This window comes from Lissotriton vulgaris, chromosome 7, assembly GCF_964263255.1.
Source record: "Lissotriton vulgaris chromosome 7, aLisVul1.2, whole genome shotgun sequence".
In the NCBI taxonomy this organism is placed as follows: domain Eukaryota; kingdom Metazoa; phylum Chordata; class Amphibia; order Caudata; family Salamandridae; genus Lissotriton; species Lissotriton vulgaris.
Window position 1 is genome coordinate 1,663,798,261 of NC_141695.1, and position 21,632 is coordinate 1,663,819,892.

The 21,632-nt window shown below is 48.0% G+C and overlaps 1 protein-coding gene across 1 annotated transcript in view; it reads right to left on the reverse strand.

Annotated features, from left to right (window-relative positions):
• The window catches only part of EFCAB8 (EF-hand calcium binding domain 8), a 1,673,324-nt gene that overhangs the window by 1,003,793 nt on the left and 647,899 nt on the right, over positions 1-21,632 (reverse strand). The window lies entirely within an intron of this gene.

The following is a 21,632-nucleotide window of genomic DNA, read 5'->3' on the forward strand; positions in this document are numbered from 1 at the left end:
TTGGGTGAATGTTTCTGTGTGCCACTGTTGTCCGACTCAGTGTGAACCCAGAGACTAGGCCCACTGCCTGTCCACCCAAACGAGAACACATTACCAAACTTACTTGGTCCCTGCTCCTGTTCATTCACAATGAATAGTAGATATGCACCATCTCAGCCCTGTATATATGCACACAAACACACTTCTGTAGATTGGTATGTTATTGGTGAGTCCATGTGCCCCAAGGCCATACACATTACAAAACATATGTTCACAGGACATGCTCTTTGAATGCTGCCCACTCCTGCACACAGTGCTTCTACACACAGACACAGTTAGATATGTGATGTATGTAGTGGGCAGACACGCATGGGACTGGTGATGTCTGCAAGTCATTCTGCATGTGTGTGACATTATCATGCACCCTCTACGCCCTCATGTATGCATGCTATCACATCTGTTTGGCCCATGCAGAGTTGCCAGGACAGTAATTGCTTGGGTGAATGTTTCTGTGTGCCACTGTTGTCCGACTCAGTGTGAACCCAGAGACTAGGCCCACTGCCTGTCCACCCAAACGAGAACACATTACCAAACTTACTTGGTCCCTGCTCCTGTTCATTCACAATGAATAGTAGATATGCACCATCTCAGCCCTGTATATATGCACACAAACACACTTCTGTAGATTGCTATGTTATTGGTGAGTCCATGTGCCCCAAGGCCATACACATTACAAAACATATGTTCACAGGACATGCTCTTTGAATGCTGCCCACTCCTGCACACAGTGCTTCTACACACAGACACAGTTAGATATGTGATGTATGTAGTGGGCAGACACGCATGGGACTGGTGATGTCTGCAAGTCATTCTGCATGTGTGTGACATTATCATGCACCCTCTACGCCCTCATGTATGCATGCTATCACATCTGTTTGGCCCATGCAGAGTGCCCTTGTGAGGTGTCTCTGTCAGGAATCCCCACCACGCAAGTCATAGTGTGCCCTGTGTGATTTGTCAACATCCATATGGTGGATGCAGTAATCATATCGCAGTACCCTTATAAAAGTGCTTTAATCAATGTTTATATTTATTTTGGTTGTTTGTTTTCTGTTGCATGTGCCAATGCTTTTTGTCTTCATTTGAAGCCTTGCCAATGCTTGTTTGGCTTCAAGAATCAGAGGACACATGTATTTAAATTTGAACTGCTCTCTTCAGTTGACACGTGAGCACAAGCCCAGGTCTGGGCTATAAATAGCTCTGAGCTCTTTCGTTCCTTCCTTGGCTTTTTGTTCCGGTACTGAAAGGGGATTTCCCAGCTCTTCATCATCTGAAAAGGATTTCTTCTGCAGAGCTTTGCCAGCTGATCACCTCTCTGTCCGGCTCAGACTGACTTCAAAGAACTTTCCAGGAAGTTGGGAATACGCCTGCAGTTAAGCTAAGTGATTCTAATCACCTTAACCCACTTAGCTCTTTCTGCTTGGGTGAACATTATTCTGAAAATCTTTTAACTTGCTTTTGAAGGCTTAGGAAAAAGCATTTGGACTTTATTTGTTTGAACATTGTACTAAACAACTTTAACTTCATTTTGGAGGCTTAGGAAAAGCATTTGGACTTTAATTGTTTGAACATTGTATTAAACAACTTTAACTTGATTTTGGAGGCTTATGGAAAGCATTTGGGCTCTAATTGTTTGTGGATTTTGACATTGCTTAATTGTGCTGCTACACTTTGGGATTATGTTCAGTGCTGGTAATTCTTGTTACAATAGGGCAAATAATTTTTCCTGTCATTAGAGAAGCTAGTCGCAAGCATTTAAGCAGCATGTATGCAATTTTGTCTGGCATTGTGTGTATTGTTTAATGCTAGATTCATGTATATTTTTCGAGTAATCATGGACACATTTGATGATTTATAACAGGCGCTTGAGGCTATTTTAGAAGCGCTTAATTTTGAGTTTGAAGGACAACAAGAAAAGACTGGTTCATATTAAGGTGAGATTATTGCAAATTACAATACATTAACATTGCTCAGTGAATGTTCATGCTCTAGAAAAGCGAAGTCTTATGTAAATTCTGCTTTATGTTTATAGAAAAGAAACCATATTTCATATTCCCATACTTTTAAGTGACAACTTGTTTGAAGCGTCAGAATACCAAGAAAGGTACTTTTGAGTGTTAGAATTTTAATGTGCAGTGTTACAGTTACCTTTAGGGATTTAGGGGATCCTGTGCTTACATGTTTTTTGTGTATTTTAGGAACGCATGAGTGTTTGGCCGTGTTAACGTTTCAGAACCTGGCAGGTCCAGACGCAATACTTATTTCTTGGTGAACACGCAAGGCGTAGCAGTCTCTCTTTCTTCTTGTCTCTACCCATATTCCCCTTCCCTCTTTGGACATCTACCAGGGCTTCTGTTTAGTCAGCAGCACTGAGAGGTGTTCAAGGGGTGTTGAGAAACAAGCATCGCTCCTGCAGACAGACCTGGATTTCAGGTGAGTGGCTGGACTCACATCTTACATAAAGCCAAGCCACAAAAAATATAGTCTGCCTGAACGATGGATGTCACTACAGGAAAAGACATTATGAGTGTGCAAGAATTAACTATGTTAGTACTAGGGTTACAGCAGGAAGTCACCACACTAAAACAGGAAAATCACATGTTAAACAGCAAGTTGCAACGATATAAGCCCCGCAAAAACCCTTGAGATAACACCTCGGTCAAAACAAAACCAGTGGTTCAACCACAACGTTTCACTTTTACCCCAGAGGTTGCAAGGGGGACCCAACCTGTAAATGTTAGTGTTAAAACTCCTACCCTGGTTCCTTTGGCTCCCCCAGAAAGGTTCTTTGGAGACCAGGCAAAGTTTAGTTTTTTTATGAACCAGTGTCAGTTACATTTCTTGTGCAAGCCTGCAGCTTTCCCTGACGATGCCGCAAAAGTGGCATTCGTATTGTTCTATCTAGGTGGCACATCGGCCACGTGGTCAATACCCTTCGTAGAAAGGGATGACCCAATCTTGCATAATTTTCGTCACTTTAAGGAAACAATGCAAAAACTCTTTGCAAGACACCAGTTCATTCAAGCAAGCGACAATGAGCTTCTGAACCTAAGGCAGGGCAGTAAGGATTTATGGTCCTACATCACATCCTTTAATAGACTAATTGCTGAGACGCAATAGCAAGAGGAGAAAAGGACGTCACTTTTTTATCGTGGCCTTCGAGATGACTTAAAGGACGTAGTAGCGCAAATTGTTGATTTACCAACAGAGTGCGTGGAATTTATTGACCTAGTTGTCCGTTTTGATCATCGTCTGGATGAAAGGAAAAGTGAACGAACTCGAGGTGATATGCCGAGAGTTGTTGTAGTCAAACATGAGAAAAGTGAGATATCTAATTCCAGTACTTCTGTCGATCATTCTGAACCAATGCAGATAGGGGGAATTAGGGGACCATTGTCTAAGGAAGAAAAGGATAGGAGACAGCGAATAAATCTCTGTTTATACTGTGGGAAGTCTGGGCATTTTGCCCGGGACTGTTTGACCAAAAATACCACCAAGAAGGCAGTTGCTGTGCTAGAAACCCCTCTTTCCACTGTGGAATCGAAGCAGTCGGAAAACTTCCAGGCCCAATAAGGAATGAGGCCCCCTTATCGAGCGTTATCTTCTGGTTTAATACATTCCCAGACCTCTCCAATCACCATGATCTGTGCTGATGGATACACTGAACAGATCCACTTTGATCTTATTGACACCAAGGTGTTTAGAGCCATATTGGGTATACCATGGCTCCAATTACACAACCCAAAAATTGACTGGTGCAAACGCACAGTAACATTGGATTCCGCGTATTGTTGGCATAAATGCTACTCAACTGATCAACATCCCTTGACTCCTTTGCACTGTGCTTCTGTGATCGAGAATCCAGTTTTGGTACAAGGAAAGGAGTCCGCCATCACCCTGCCGAATAATTACAATGATTTCCATGATGTGTTCTCTGAACAACAAGCAACCCAGTTACCACCCCACCGGTCGTACGACTGCCGTATCGACTTACTCCCCGGAGCCACTCTTCCATGCAGCCGTGTGTACACCTTATCTGAACCTGAGACCCAGTATTTGCGCGAATATTTGGACTACTTGTTGCTAAAGGGGTTTATTAGACACTCCACATTCCCTGTTAGTTCGCCACTGTTTTTCGTCCCTAAAAAGAATAAAGAACTTGGCGCCTGCATAGACTACAGCGCTTTAAATAAAGTGACAGTAAAAAAACACTATCTACTCCCATTAATACCAGTGTTGTTAGATCAGGTAAGACATTCCACCATCCTTACCAAGTTAGACCTGAGAGGTGCATACCACCTAATCAGAGTAAAAGATGGGGACGAGTGGAAGACCGCCTTTAGGACCAAATTCGGTCTTTTTGAATATACAGTGATGCCCTTCGGTCTATGCAATGCTCCTGCAGCATTTCAATATTTCATCAATGATGTGCTGCAGGATTTCCTGGACGTCTTTGTAATAGTCTACATAGACGATATCCTGATCTTTTCATCTTCAACTGAAGATCACGTGGGGCATGTCCGCGCGGTATTACAACGGCTTAGAGAACACCAATTATTTGTTAAATTAGAGAAATGTGTCTTTCATGCTTCTTGCATTGAGTTTTTGGGGTACATAATTTCTCCTAACGGTATTGCTATGGACGATTCCAAGGTTCAGGCCATTTTGAAATGGGAAACACCCGGCTCCGTAAAAGATATCTAAAGATTTCTGGGGTTTGCCAAGTTTTATCGGCAATTCATCCCTCAGTTCTCCTCTGTTGTTGCACCCATTACTCAGCTCCTCAAAAAGGGAGTTAATTTTCATTGGACTTCAGTAGCAGAGGAAGCATTCCAGAAACTCAAAAAGGCCTTTACCGAAGTTCTGTTGTTACATCACCCGGACCCTTCACAACCCTTTTATGTGGAAGCTGATGCTTCTCAGGTTGCGGTAGGCGGAATGTTGTCCCAGAGAGACCCTACATCAGGACATCTACATCCAGTAGCTTACTTTTCAAAAAAACTCCTACCTGCTGAGCAAAATTATACGGTGGGAGAGCGAGGGCTCTTAGCCATCAAACTTGCATTTCTTGAGTGGCGTCACCATTTGTTAGGAGCTCGTCACACGATAACCATTTATACAGACCATCGGAATTTGCAGTTTTATCAGAATGTCAAAGCACTAACCCCATGACAACTGCGTTGGCTTTTGTTTTTCAATGAATTCGATTATGTGATCACGTACAGACCTGGAAAAGAACAAGAGACACACTATCACAATTAAATTTCACAGCTCCTGACAAGGGCACTGACACGCCTATTACTATTATCCCAGAAAATAAGATCATCGCCTTATGTGCTCCCAATGATTTCTTAGAGCAAGTCCAAGCAGCATAACAAAAAGAGTCCATTCCACCTAATGCTGTTAAACAGGGAGATCTTCGGTATCATGATAACCTATTGTACGTTCCCACACAAGAATTGCGTGATACCGTTCTCCATTGGTATCATGACACAGTATTGGCTGGTCATCCAGGGGTAAAGAAAACGGTGGAATTGTGTCAGAGAGATTTCTGGTGGCCCACTTTACTATTGGATGTTGAAAATTACATCAAAACCTGCCCAACCTGTGTACAATCCAAATCACTTCATTCTGCTCCTGCAGAACTATTACAATCCATGCCCATCCCACCTGCACCCTGGCATACGATAAGTATGGATTTCATTACCGGATTGCCCACTTTGAATGGTTTTTTCATCATTTGGGTGGTAGTAGATTATTTAACCAAAATGGCACACTTTGTTCCCTTAAAACATGTGCCATCAGCAAAAGAGTTAACTCCATGGCTGCTAAGGGTTTTCCCCCCTGGTGCTGGGATCCCACATTTACCATTGTTCATGACGAGCTCAGCTCGTCATGAGTGTATGGAGGTGTACATCATGACGAGCTGAGCTCGTCATGAGCGTCCAAGGAGTTAACCGACCTGTTTCTTCAACATGTGTTGAAGTTGCATGGATTACCAACAGCCATTGTGTCCGACAGGGGTTCACAGTTTGTGTCAAGGTTTTGGCAAGATTTTTGCTCCTCTATACAAATTGATGTATGTTTGTCCTTCGCCTATCATCCTCAAACGGATGGTCAGAAGGAACGCCTTAATCAGACCCTCGAACAAACATTGCGTTGTTTTCTTGCTACCATGACCACTGAATGGGATAAGGCTTTACCCCTAGCGGAATTTGTGTATAATAATTCAGTCCATTCTACAACTGGAATTTCACCTTTTTATTGTGTTTATGGTTATCACCCCAGAATGCTTCCAACATTGCAATCATCTGTTGCCACTTAGGTACCGGCAGTACATGAACATCATCACCACTTATTGCAAATCCAAAAACAGGCTATGAAACACTTAGAGTCATATCAGAAACAGGTCAAAACACAAGCAGATAAACACAGGCTACCAGCCCCGCAATACGCTGTTGGAGATAGAGTATGGTTGTCAACCAAAAATCTGAATATTGATGGATCCCGTAAATTAAATCCAAAATTCCTGGGACCATTTGCCATCACCAAAATAATCAATCCCGTGACAGTAAGATTAGAACTTCCATCAGATTACCGTACTCATCCTGTTTTTCACATCTCATTGCTTCAACCCTACTCTTCCACTATTAGGACAGGACCTCCGCCACCCCCAGTTAAAGTACATGGGGAATGGGAATTTGAGGTGGCCAAAATTTTAGATACTAAGAGAATTAGAGAAGTATTGCATTATTTATTAGCATGGAAAGGGTACAGTGGTGAAGAAAATTCATGGGAACCGACCTCCTCTGTTCATGCTCCTCGGTTGGTGCGACAATTCCACCAACAAAACCCCTCTAAGCCTCGACCACTACGAGGGCTTTTGAGAGGGAGGATCGTCAGGAATCCCCGCCACGCAAGTCCTAGTGTGACCTGTGTGATTTGTCAACATCCATATGGTGGATGCATTAATCATATCGCAGTACCCTTATAAAAGTGCTTTAATCAATGTTTATATATATTTTGTTTGTTTGTTTTCTATTGCATGTGTCAATGCTTTTTGTCTTCATTTGAAGCCTTGCCAATGCTTGTTTGGATTCAAGAATCAGAGGACACATGTATTTAAATTAGAACTGCTCTCTTCAGTTGACACGTGAGCACACACCCAGGTCTGGGATATAAATAGCTCTGAGCTCTTCCGTTCCTTGCTTGGCTTTTTGTTCCGGTACTGAAAGGGGATTTCCCAGCTCTTCATCATCTGAAAAGGATTTCTTCTGCAGAGCTTTGCCAGCTGATCACCTCTCTGTCCGGCTCAGACTGACTTCAAGGAACTTTCCAGGAAGTTGGGACTACGCCTGCAGTTAAGCCAAGTGATTCTAATCACCTAAACCCACTTAGCTCTTTCTGCTTGGGTGAACATTATTCTGAAAATCTTTTAACTTGCTTTTGAAGGCTTAGGAAAAAGCATTTGGACTTTAATTGTTTGTACATTGTTCTAAACAACTTTAACTTCATTTTGGAGGCTTAGGAAAAGCATTTGGACTTTAATTGTTTGAACATTGTACTAAATGACTTTAACTTCATTTTGGAGGCCTATCGAAAGCATTTGGGCTTTAATTGTTTGTTGATTTTGACATTGCTTAATTGTGCTGCTACACTTTAGGATTATGTTCAGTGCTGGTAATTCTTGTTACAATAGGGCAAATAATTTTTCCTGTCATTAGAGAAGCTTGTCGCAAGCATTTAAGAAGCATGTATGCAATTTTGTCTACCATTGTGTGTATTGTTTAATGCTAGATTCATGTATATTTTTTGAGTAATCATGGACACATTTGATGATTTATAACAGGTGCTTGAGGCTATTTTAGAAGCGCTTCATTTTGAGTTTGAAGGACAACAAGAAAAGACTGGTTCATATTAAGGTGAGATTATTGCAAATTACAATACATTAACATTGCTCAGTGAATTTTCATGCTCTAGAAAAGCGAAGTCTTATGTAAATTCTGCTTTATGTTTATAGAAAAGAAACCCTATTTCATATTCGCATATTTTTAAAAGACAACTTGTTTGAAGCGTCAGAATACCAAGAAAGGTAATTTTGAGTGTTAGAATTTTAATGTGCAGTGTTACAGTTACCTTTAGGGATTTAGGGGATCCTGAGCTTACATGTTTTTTGTGTATTTTAGGAACGCATGAGTGTTTGGCTGTGTTATCGGTTCAGAACCTGGCAGGTCCAGACGGCATATTTATTTCTTGGTGAACACGGAAGGCGTAGCAGTCTCTCTTTCTTCTTGTCTCTTCCCATATTACCCTTCCCTCTTTGGACATCTGCCAGGGCTTCTGTTTAGTCAGCAGCACTGAGAGGTGTTCAAGGGGTGTTGAGGAACAAGCATCGTTCCTGCAGACAGACCTATATTTCAGGTGAGTGGCTGGACTCACATCTTACAGACCCCCAGTTTTGGATGGAGGGAGATTACAATAGGTCCTGAGTCTGTGTCTGCATAGTGTCATGTACTGTACTGATAGATGTTGGTACATGACACTGTGCAACTGGTCATTTACCCTTCTATTCTTCCATACCTGCAGCTCAGGTACACCAGCGTAAGGTCGTGTGGAGGGCCATTGCAGCAAAGGTGCGAGCCCTGGGGGTATCCAACCGATGACGCACCCAGTGCCACAAGAGGTGGGACGACATCAGCCGGCTGGCAAAAAACGTGGCAGAGAGGAGATTGGGGATGCTACCGCACACTGGGCGTTTGGCAAGGCGCAACATGACACCACTGATGGTCCGCATATTGGCAGTGACTCACCTGGAGCTGGATGCACGTCTTAATGAGCATCGCCAGCAAGGCAGGGGTGAATATTTGGGGAGGGTAACTTTGGCTGGGAGCGGATGCGGGTGTACAGGGCCTGTGGCAGCTGTGGCCCATGTGATGTTTGTGTGGTGGTGCTGTGCTGTGTCATATGAGAGGCTGCTGGGATGTGTGCCAGTGTCAGGCAAAGGTCCAAAGTGCCCTTACAAAGCTGATCCTCCCTGCTGAGCTTTATCATAGCCAGATATGTTAGGTTCTACATGGTCATTCAGCATTGTGATAGTGTGGGGAATGTATTAGCGGGTGAACAGCAGGGTCCACTATCTGAGTGTGACATCATGTATGCCTACTTTGCATGCACCATGATCGGTGAGGCCAACACATCTGACAACAAGGTGCCCCAGAGTAGCACATGGTACTTGTTATGGCCAACTTGGCATTGTGATCTGCCATGTCCTAATAGGTGTGTGTGTTGTCCCCTCCTGCTCCCTGAAGGTCTGTCAGTGGCAATGAGTGTTGTCCCCACATCATGTACCTAGGTGTGTGCAGGGCAAATTGTGGGTGTTGTGCTGTGTGGCCTCAACATGGCTCAGTCATGGCAGATATTCAGGGTTACAGGCACTGTTGTGGTCTATGTAGTGTGTTGATGCAATGTGATTGCAAGGTATGCTGGTCCCCATGTGGATTTGGGCATCTCCTGTACTGCATTGTTTGGATTGCTTTGTCCTGATGATGACACTAACACAACCCTGCATCTGTCTCTCATGCAGAATCGCCAGTGGACACGGAGGAACGGGAGCTGGAAACCAGTGGTGGCAAGAGTAGCACCACAGCTGCACGGAGGCCAGACACACAGAGCTCACCAGCGCATCTGAGGGGGACCGTAGTATGCAGGAGGAATCTGTAACTGAGACACAGAGTACTACACCATCTGATGCCAGTGGTGATGCTTCCATGTTGGCAGGCACAGGGGATGGGGAGTCTGAAACATCATCTAGCACACAGCGGCCAGTGCCCAGCCTCCCATCCACTTCATCTGGTGCTGCCCATGTCCATGTCAGTAAGAGGGGACGAGTTACATTCACACCTGGCACCGCTGATCCTGCACCTGTCCCTCCTGCTGCCCTCAGTGCAGTGTGTAGAGCTCCTGCACCAGCTTTGTGTGGGCCAGGCAGCCCTGCTCAATGCCTTCAGTGACCATGACAAGAAATAAGGCCAGGTGGGTGCCTACATGGAGGGCATACGCTCTGATGTGGGTGGGCTACACCGTACAGTCCAGGCTTTGTCATCCGCAGTGACGTCTGCCCTTCAACAGGCACATGCTCCCATTCCTGCTCAGGTGCCTTTGTACACCCCCCAGTCAGTGGCCACATCAGATGACAGTGACAACGGTTTGCATGCGTCACAGACACGATACAGCACAAGGAGCACACAGCAGACACAACCCAAGCGGTCCCGGCCACAGACATCGTCCCCACAGAAGAGCAGAGCCACCCCAGAATGCAAAGGCAAGAGCCCGTCAGGGAAGAGCAAGGGTGAAAAAGCAATGAGGCTGACATCAGGCTCACATGCCTCAGAGGCTTCACCAACAAAGGACTCCGCTGTCCCAAAAACTTCACGCAGAGCTAGGCGTGCAGTGTCTGTGCCCACTGAGGTGTTGTATGGCAAGGGTACACCTAGGAAGGGCACAGGGCCACATCCCCCCACCACATCACCTCCAATTCCAAGCCCAATGAAGCAGGTGGAGGAGGGCACTGTAAGTGGGACACCTGGCAAGCAGGGGAAGGTGGTCCAGAGGCGTAGCCAGACAAAGCGTTCCGCAGGATCCAGCACATCACCAGAGGGAGTGCCAGTGTCTCCACATGATGCGGGACAGTTGGTGTGTGTGCCTGTTGTCTCATCCCCAGTTCCCATTAACAGGGAAGCCATTTCGTATTCCCAAGAAGTGGAAGGGTACCCCTCCAACCTCTCCCACCCACACTGTGTCACAGGTCTGCATGACTCCACCTCCTCGTGCCACTATACCACCTGGTCCAAACAGCCCTCCAGCTTGTCAATCCACTGCTAGCCCTACATCACCTGGGCCTCGGTATCCCCAGTCAAGTGTTCCTGCTGTCCCCGACACACAGCCAGCTCCAAGTCCGCCTGACAGCCAAATGTGAGTGTTAGTCCCCCTCATACACCTGTCTCTCATACAGGTGTGCTAGTCCTGCCCATTGTTTGGCACCTGGGTGTGTTGCTGGTCATGGAAGGGTACGGTCAAACACACTCACTGTGCAACTTCTCATGTCCTGACTCCGCATTTGTCCCTGGCAACTTAAATTGTCATTCATTGCTTTGTTGTACTCTCCCCTGTGCCATGGACACTGTCCCTGTTGCTCGGCTGTGTTGTACTATCACCTGTGCAGCCTCTCCTGTAGTTGCTGTGCCACCTGCCATGGACACTGGCCCTGTTGCTCTGCTATGTTGTACTCTCACCTGTGCCATGGGCACTGGCTCTGTTGCTCTGCTGTGTTGTACTCTCACCTGTGCCATGGGCACTGGCCCTGTTGCCCTGCTGTGTTGTTGTCTCATCTGTGCCATGGACACTGACCCTGTTGCTCTGCTGTGTTGAACTCTCCCCTGTGCCATGGACACTGGCCCTGTTGCTCTGCTGTGTTGTATTCTCCCCTGTGCCATAGGCACTGGCCCTGTTGCTCTGCTGTGTTGTACTCTCACCTGTGCCATGGGCCTGTTGCTCTGCTGTGTTGTACTCTCACCTATGCCATGGACACTGGCCCTGTTGCTCTGCTGTGTTTTACGCTCGCCTGTGCCATGGACACTGGCCCTGTTGCTCTGCTGTGTTTTACGCTCACCTGTGCCATGGACACTGGCCCTGTTGCTCTGCTGTGTTGTACTCTTCCTTGTGCCATGGACACTGGCCCTGTTGCTCTGCTGTGTTGTACTCTCACCAGTGCAGCCTCTCAAGTGGTTGCTGTGCCACCTGCTATGGACACTGGCCCTGTTGCAATGCTGTGTTGTACTCTCACCTGTGCAGCCTCTCATGTAGTTGCTGTGCAACCGGACATGGACACTGGCCTTCCTGTTTGTACTTTGCCTGTGCAGATTATCTTGCATATGATCAGCATGTTGTGCCTTGCTCTTCTGTACTGTTGTTCTACTGTCACATCTGTGCAATATGTAAATAACGACAGTTACTCCTGTTGTCTGTATTGTCAGTATTCTTGCTGATTAAAGTTCTTTTGGTGTATGCATTTGCTTGCCTGTGCCCCATGCTCTATGTGTTACTTCAACATTGCCAAGCTCTTTGGCCACATCATATTTGTTACAGGGGTGACAGGGTCTTCAGTCCATTCAGACACTGATACTAGTGTTATCTGTGATGGCTATTTTACCTATGATGCAGTTCTCTTTTTAGTGGTTTGCTATTGTTGGCTACATTGTTGTCATGTCAGTTTGGGGGACACTGCCAGCACAGGGTGTGATGCTGTGCACAGGTTTGCATGCAGGCTGGGTAATGTCATGATGTCTGTGTGTTATTCCTGTATATGTGCCCAGCTGTGTATGTGTATGGTCATTTTGTGTTGGCCCTTAGCCCTGGTCCCCTGGCCTACATGAGATGTGTGTTCTTGGGTGGTGAAGAGGTGTGCAGTGTGAAGGGTGTGACTTTGTAGTGGGTGTGGATGTGTGTGTGCCCCTGGATTGGGCTAGACACACGTATCACCCAGGAGTTGTATGCCTGTTGTTTGGATTGTTCTGCCCTGTGTAAATGATGGTATGCACTTGTGTGAGTTGTCTGTTGTGCACTGTGCAGTGTGTTGGTGTGTCCATGCAGTTTTGTGTGACTCTTCCTAGTTGATTTGGTCACTTATGAGTGTGCAATGTGTGTGACTTACAAATCAGTTTTGTGTTTGTTTGATCAACAATGTGTCTTGAGTGTGTTTGTGTATACTGTGTGGTCCTGCTGCTCCTCACTGGCATTGTGTTTGTGTTTGTCATACATTGCAGGCACATGGTGCCTTTTCTCCTCCTGTATGACATGGTGTGTGTGGTGTTATGCCATCACCTATGTGTGCCACTTGTGCCTACGCATTGTGGGTCTGCACTCCCTCTATTTGTGTATGGTACACCCCTTACATGTCTACTACTGACATAAAAGTCAGTTGACTTGGATGTCAGCTATCCCCTTGGTTTACATATGTATGTGCCTCCCCATCACTTCATTTGTGAGACTGTGCCTTGCGGTGCAGGTTTTGGGCCAAGAGTGATGTAACACTCTGGACATTGCCCCAATGGTTTATGTGTGATGTTCTTGTGCTATTTATCAGTGCGGATTGCTCATGTGCCCTTCAGCTGTGTGTGCTGTACAGTGATCTTTTGAAGATGATTCTGCTCTTGCATTGCAGAGTGGTGCATCCTGTTGTTGTTGTTGTGTTGGATGTATGTGTGTTGGATGTGGTATTGCTTCACGTCCTATGTGTGCTGTTGTATTTGTGCAGTGCTAATTTGTGGTGTGTGTGTTGAGGTTGTATCAGTCATGTATGTGTGTAGCTGTTGTGCTTGATGTGCACAGACTGTTTGTTGTGCATACAGTGCTGTGTGTATGTGGGCTTGGCATTGACTGATGTGCATCCCCTGATGCTCTGTGGTGTTTGTTGATGTTGGCTTTCATGTGCATGTGTGGTTGGTTTGATGTGGCAGTGTGGTTCTGTGCTGGTGCTGTTCTTGTGTGATTTGTGGTCTGTTGTGTGTGTTTTGTTCTTCAGTGATGATGTTGTGCACTCATGTTGTGTTTATGCTCCCATTGTCTTTCCACAGTTTGGCTGACAGGGTATGTCTGTTACTGTTGGGGTTCTGTGTGTGTTCCTGTGCTTTGTGTGTGTTATTTTTGGTCAGGCATCTGTTCAGGCTTCCCTGTGTGTGTGTTATGTTTGTGGCTACAACCAAGGTGTGTGTTTGTGTGTGTGTGTATATGTGTTGAGAAGTATTGGCAGCCTACAGTGTGTGAGGCACTGGTATTGTGTGTTCCTTGGCACCCTTCCTGCAGTCGCTGTCTTCCTAGTTGTTTGTTGTGTGGTGCAGGGTGTGGATTGTACTTGCTTGTTGCTGTGCATGGGAGTGCACAGGATGGCCACCTGGCCTGTGACTTGATGGGGTGTGTGGATGTGTGGTTGGGGGTGGTGTGTCCCTGTGGTCTTTGTGCCCTGCCCATGCCTTGGAGTGGCCCTGCCTACTGCATTGTGCGCATGTGTTGACCGCGGCGGTGACATGACCGGGAACGGGACGTTGCTGCTAGTTCGAGGTCGATGTGTGTCTCAGATGCAGAGGGGTGACTTGGTGGCAGGTGGGTCATGTGTGGGTGTGTTGTAACCCCCAGCAGGGTGTCTGTTATGGTTTTGGACCCTGTGTCAGCCCGTGTGTTGTGTGTTGTATTTGTGTATTTGCGTACCTGCGGCATCGTCGCGGCGGCCCATTTGATGATAGTGCTGTAGCAGGTACATCACCGGATGCATATGTAGGGCTGGGTCCATGGCGTTCATGGCTGGGTGGGAGGACCGGGTCTCTGCTCTCGCGCTCCGCTGTCGAGTTTCCCCCATCTCTGGTTGGGCGGCGTCTCCACTGCGGTGCGTCTGCCTCTTTGGGCCATCCTAATTTGTGGAGCGGGGCGGACGTCACTCCGCACGGCGGATAGTCTCGATTGGCTCCCACCACCGCTGTGGCAGGCGCCCTTTGATGGCGGTGCACTGGAAATGACCTATGTTTTGCTATACTAATATGGTGGACGTGAGTACAGCTGCTCGCGGGCGGAAAAGGGTGTTTTTCTGTCCCGCCAGCGCTTCGGTGGAGCCACCGCCGACATCCTAATGGACCCCTATGTGTGAGGGTGAGGTGGCTGGCCGAATTAAGCGAGCCAAGGGCGCACCTGTGGTGTAGATATCAGCGTAGGGGAATACTCCATCAGAAACATGAAGGATGTACCGTCCACCATATTACGATCCCGTTCTATCCTATGGAAATTGTAATTTGGCGGGCGGGATATCCGTCACGTTTGTGACGGAGTATTCCATCTGCCGAGATCAAAATCAGGTCCTATTTGTTCTCTGTGTATATGCCTTATGACAAAGAGGCATTCAAGGAGCTCAGCATAGGCGATTCGAGCCTCCTGCAGTTTGATTACCTCTTTGGCATTCTCAGCAGCTGCTCATTCCAGTTGGCTGAGCCTATCCTATAGCTGTGTAAGTTCTCGAGTGATTTCCCTCCTAGCGCCCTTTACCGTATTATTAGATGTACCTCTGATCCTCACTTTGAAAGTCTCCCACTCCATGAGTGTAGAAAAAGTATTCCCTACATCCTCTGAAAAATACTTATCAATGATGGTGGCAAGTGTTTTCATAAAAAAGGCATCCTCCAGAAGGGTCAGCTACAGTCACTAGGTGTGGATCGAAGCTGGTACCCGGCCCTTGATAATGTGTTTTCAAGCGGATTGTGATCGGAAAGTGTCTTTCCTAAATACACTGCATGTGTAACACTTAGGCTGGAGGTGGGTAGGGCAGAGAAATGTATCAAGGCGAGAATGGTGCGCATATGAATGAGAATAATAGGATTATTCCCTCATTGCTATGCTTGTACTACAACATACATCCCGGAGGCCCCAGCAGTCTACCCATTGTCCCAATGCCTTAGCCTGTGACCCTGAAGCAGTACCTACCAAGGAAGGATGAGATCAATCTAGGCTCGTATCTAGGACCGCATTGAAATCTCTACCCAACACCCAGGGATATAAGGTCCAATCCGCCAACACTGATGTCAGATGAGACAGGAAGACGTATTGCTCTGTGTTGGGGGCATAGATGCACCAAAGTATAATCGGCTCTATATCTAATTCACTCCTTATCAATACATAGCGGCCCTGTGTGTAAATCCTAGTATAAAAAGCACTGCAAACGAAACCACAAGCTTAGAGCCCTATCGCATGGCCACAGGCAAAGTAGGATGTATGGAAGAGTTCACCCCTCCATTTCTTACATAGCTTCTGGGCCTCATGTGTGGTGAGATGGGTCTCTAGCAAGAATGTGATGTGCGCACAGCACCTAGGCCACTGAGCTAGTAACCTGTGTCTCTTGTACACAGAACCCATACCACGCACATTGCAAGTGATGATAATGCTGTGTGCTTTCTGCATGGCGGACTGTAGTTTTCCCTATGTGGGCCTAGCTATGAATGTTGAAGGCCTCCTTCTCTTTTGCACACGCTACTATATAAATATGCTTGCTTTGCACCATATTGTACTTTCACATGGAACCTGCATATGTTTTCGCATTCTGTTCTTTTCCTGAGATTTAGTCTGAACACCACAGATCAGGTCAAACAACAATGTCCCTCGTTATTCTTTCTGGCCAGGTACTAGCACAAAAATGCAGCTGTAGTTTATGTGCACACGTCTTGTCATTTAGATGAGCACAGGAGACAAAAAACAATACATGGAACAAGAGTTCTGAGACAAGAACACTGCATCTGTTGAGATGTAGGACCTTAATCTTTGTATGCTAAGGTACGGGGTCTGCCACTCATCCCAGAGATCTTTGATATATACTTATTTAGTTTAAGCAACAGGGGAGGGGGGGGGGGGGTGTATAGGCTATTCTGTCCCATAACATGAAAGGGCGTTTCATGGTTTACAATTTATTAACCATGCTAACCGTATTTTTAGTGTGCATTTGTTTTCTAATTGTGGCCCTTATACTGCATTTCAGTACATGATTGTTTAATAAATATTCTAAACTTCCTTCGTGTCTCCTGATTATCTAATTGTGGACAAGTACGAGAGAGAGAGCGAAAGGGTGTCTCCTGTTACTGCGATCCCTGAGAGGATCAAGAGCGTTGTTTCTCTGGTATGGTTAGGAGGGCAAGTGAGGCACTATAGTTAGTTGGACTCGGACTATTAGATATTGAGATGGTATGGTGACTCAGCCCCTACAAACTGATTATCTATGGTTCCAAGCATAGTTCTGTGCCAGAGCAGAAACGCTGCAATAAACACTGTAGTCATCTTTTCAGCAGCAAACCTTCCGCGGCCCTCCTCTCCCCCAGTGACCCTCCGGCAACACACAACGCAATCCCCCTACAAAATAAGCCTGGTGACTTTATCAAACTTAAATACATCCCCAAAATACTAGGTACAGCAATATTTCATCATTCGTCCAAACAATATAACCAGCAATAACCCATGAAAAACTGTTGCCTGAGCTTAAGGTGCGTGCAGTTTCAAACCACATGAGTATGGTTCTGTTGGATGGCAGGGCCATGTCCATACACACAGACTGGCCAGACTCGGGGGCATCAATCTATGTGTGAGGAAATAATAAAACCATAGCCATCTATGGCAGATGTAATGAATATTCAATGCATCAGGCATGAGAGCGTAGGCAAATATTCAGGTTTCATACATTCCAATTCAGAGTCTGAAGCACTATCCCGCGATGAGCGGAAGCTTATTAGTGGTTCGCAGGTTGGTTGCTGAACTAATCGCCTCCAGCTGACCCCCCAGGGCCTGTGAGGAGGGTGCTGCCTCCAAGCTATCACGAGTGGTAGTGTATCCTGATCTTTTAAGCTGAGAATCTTGGCCAATATAGGATTCGGCAGCATGCCCAGGGCCAGCTTCCTAGTAGGGACTCGGTGCACTTTTTCCACTGTGAACAGCTGGGACAGGCTAGAGAGGGCCAGCACAGTACGAAGCTAATCCTCTATGAACTGTTTCTTTGGGCTCTTCTCTCCGCATCATCCGCTAATTCTTGGAGCTCCTCTACTTGTCTGCGCAAGTGGGTAATCTGCGTGGAGTATTCTGTTTGGTACAGGGATATGGCAGCGAGTGTTCGTTTGTGCGCTTTGACCCCATCAGTCAACTTACACTGATCATCTTTGAGAAGGCTAATGTCGGTCGTGAGGATCCCCAGGCGTTGTTCAATTGTCAAGCAGGAGTCGCGTATTTCCTGGAGAATAATGTCTAGTGTGTCCAGTTGGGGTGTTCTTGTGGTGGGAGGCACACGGCCCTCCGTAGTCTGACACAATGAGCACTCCGAAGGGCTGGACTGGGAGCGAGAGCGGGCAGCCTGGTGTTCTGTTTTATTTCTGGTGCATCCCATGGTTCCCAACTATGGCCCTCAGCCCTAGTCCACAGCAGTAAGCTGGACCCTCTTCTTGTCTTTGCACTGCTGCGGGTACCATGGGCACACCAGAAGGCCTCAGAGAAATGGGCAGACAGAGTTTATGGCAGTAGCATAAGTGATTCAAAATTAAGAAACTGTGGGCTTTTCTATGAGGTCCAGCGAATAGGCCCGAATAGTAGATAAACAAAAAAAAATCCGAAGGTCCTCAATGGGTCACCAAAAAGAGATATTAGAATCAATTTGGTTTCCTAAGTGGAGATGAAGGGGAAGGTAGTGATTCAGGGGGAGGGGAATTCCTCCTTGTGGAACTAGGGCCCTCACACACCCAGCAAGCTAGGTGTCATGCTTCATCATATGGGCCTGCTCCTCGTCGGGTTGGTGCTGCAATACCAGACCCCATAATTGGGCTCTTTATCGGAGATCTTCAGTTCCTGACGTGAAGGTGCAGTGGGGGTAAGGGGCCGAGTGAGTGTAGATGTATGTGAAGTTGTTAAAACAGATGAGGAAGTCCCGGGAAAAGATTTTATTTTGGTAGGACCCCAGTCTGATTAAAAGAAAAACAGGGGTAGGCGACTAACAAGCTACAATGAGTCTAGAGGCGCTCTACTCCTAGAGGGTAAATATCAATTCCCGTCCTCCTGAAGCACTATCTGCCACGTTATCTACACTTAGGAAACCAAATTGATTCTAATATCTCTTTTTGGTGATCCATTGAGGAACTTCATATTTTCTTTTGTTTATCTACTATAGTAGCACAAGTGACCCAGTCTGGGAGTGAGGAGCCAGTGATATGCAGCACTTTAAGTGTCTGGATCAGGGGTGTACTGAAGGTCCAGTATACGGAAGGCCGATAGGCTGTTATTGCCCCTTGCAGTTATGAGAGACTCCTGTCACGGGCACTCTGCACAGTGAGAGACAAGGATGCATCTTCCATGTTTATGTGCCATATTCTGTGGTAGAAGTGGGCGGGATCGGAAGGGCACGTAGTCCGTTCCCCTACTTCTTTCATTCAAAAAAGCATCCCGGGACGGCAAGAATCGTCCAACTTACAAATGATAACTTTCTTTCAGCTTCCAGGGGCTGCTCGTACTTCTCTTGTTGAACTCCAGAGGCTGCAGCAGCCCCTCCCTGAGCTCTCACAGACTGAGGGCAGGCCCATTGTCATTCCGATTGAGGCTGATTATCCCCTTTCCAATGACAATGCGCCCGCCCTCTCTGCCTTTAGCATATCATGCTGAGTTAGTGATTACAGAGGAGCTTTCCCCAGACAGAGTACTGTGGGGAACTTGTCACCATGTGAAATGTGTCAATCTTATACACAGAGTGAACTGGGCAGGAGCAATGAAGAGACACAAGAGGAGACAGGAAAGGAGAGGTGATGGGGCGGGAGAGGTGACCGGGCAGGAGAAGTAATGGGCAGGAGAAGTGACGGGCAGGAGAAGTGAAGGGGCAAGTAGAAGTGACAGGGAAGGAGAGGCAATAGGGATGGAGAGGTGACTGGGCAGGAGAGGTGACGGGGCAGGAGAAGTGACGGGGCAGGAAAAGTGACGGGGCAGGAAAAGTGACGGGGCAGGAAAAGTGACGGGCCAGGAGAGGTGAAGGGGCAGGAGCAGTGACGGGACAGGAGAGGCGACAGGAAAGGAGAGGTGACGGGGCAGGAGAAGTGATGGGACAGGAGAAGTGATGGGGCAGAAGAAGTGACGGGGCAGGAGCAGTGATTATGTGCAGGAGCGGTGAACGGACAGGAGCAGTGAACGGATAGGGGCGTTGAACGGATAGGGGCAGTGAACGGATAGGGGCAGTGAACGGATAGGAGCAGTGAACGGGGCAAGAGAAGTAATGGTGCAGGAGAAGTGATGGGGCAGGAGAAGTGATGGGGCAGGAGTGCTGACCGGACAGGAGCAGTGAACGGGCAGGAGCAGTGACGGGGCAGGATCAGTGATGGGGCAGGAGCTGTGACTGGGCAGGAGCGGTGACTGGGCAGGAGCGGTGACTGGGCAGGAGCGGTGACCGGGCAGGAGTGGTGACCGGGCAGGAGTGGTGACCGGGCAGGAGCTGTGACGGGGCAGGAGCGGTGCCTGGGCAGGAGCAGTGGCGGGACAGGAGCAGTGACGGGGCAAGAGAGGCAACAGGAAAGGAGAGGTGAGGGGGCAGGAGAGGTGACGGGGCAGGAGAGGTGACGGGCAGGAGAAGTGACAGGGCAGGGGTGGTGATTAGGCATGAGCAGGAGCGGTAACCGGGCAGGAGCGGTGAAAGGACAGGAGCGGTGAACGGGGCAGGAGAGGTGAACGGGGCAGGGGCAGTAAATGGGGCAGGAGCAGTGGACGGGGCAGGAGGAGTGGACGGGGCAGGAGCAGTGGACGGGACCGGAGCAGTGGACGGGGCAGGAGAAGTGACGGGGCAGGAGCGGTGAATGGGTAGGAGCGGTTAATGGGTAGGAGCGGTGAATGGGTAGGAGCGGTGGACGGGGCAGGAGTGGTGACCGGGCAGGAAAGGTGACGGGGCAGGAGCTGTGACGGGGCAAGAGCGGTGCCTGGGCAGGAGCAGTGGCGGGACAGGAGCAGTGACGGGGCAAGAGAGGCAACAGGAAAGGAGAGGTGACGGGGCAGGAGAGGTGACGGGGCAGGAGATGTGACGGGGCAGGAGTGGTGATTAGGCATGAGCAGGAGCGGTAACCGGGCAGGAGCGGTGAAAGGACAGGAGCGGTGAACGGGGCAGGAGAGGTGAACGGGGCAGGGGCAGTAAATGGGGCAGGAGCAGTGGACGGGGCAGGAGCAGTGGACGGGGCAGGAGCAGTGGACGGGACCGGAGCAGTGGACGGGGCAGGAGCGGTGAATGGGTAGGAGCGGTTAATGGGTAGGAGCGGTGAATGGGTAGGAGCGGTGGACCGGGCAGGAGTGGTGAAGGGGCAGGAACGGTGACGGGGAAGGAGCGGTGATGGGGCAGGAGCAGTGGATGGGGTAGGTGAAGTGATGGGGCAGGAGAAGTGACGGGGCAGGAAAAGTGACGGGCAGGAAAAGTGGCGGGGCAGGAAAAATGACGGGCAGGAAAAGTGACGGGCAGGAAAAGTGACGGGGCAGGAGAAGTGACGGGGCAGGAGAAGTGACGGGGCAGGAGAAGTGACAGGGCAGGAGAAGTGACGAGGCAGGAGAAGTGACGAGGCAGGAGAAGTGACGGGGCAGGAGAAGTGACGGGGCAGGAGAAGTGACGAGGCAGAAGAAGTGACGAGGCAGGAGAAGTGACGAGGCAGGAGAAGTGATAGGGCAGGAGAAGTGACAGGGCAGGAGAAGTGACAGAGCAGGAGAAGTGACGGGGCAGGAGAAGTGACGGGGCAGGAGCAGTGATTGGGCAGGAGCAGTGATTAGGCATGAGCAGGAGTGGTAAATGGGTAGGAGCGGTGAACGGGCAGAAGCGGTGAATGGGCACGAGCGGTGACGGGGCAGGGGAAATGACAGGGAGGGAGCGGTGACGGGGTAGGAGAAGTGACTTGTACTTCTGTCCCTTGCCTATTTATTTATATACTATTGCATGACATCCACTGATGGGTCTGCAAAGCATACCTGTTGCCCCGAATTTTTGTCCTGAATTTTGACCTCCTGTCCTGAATTTTTGT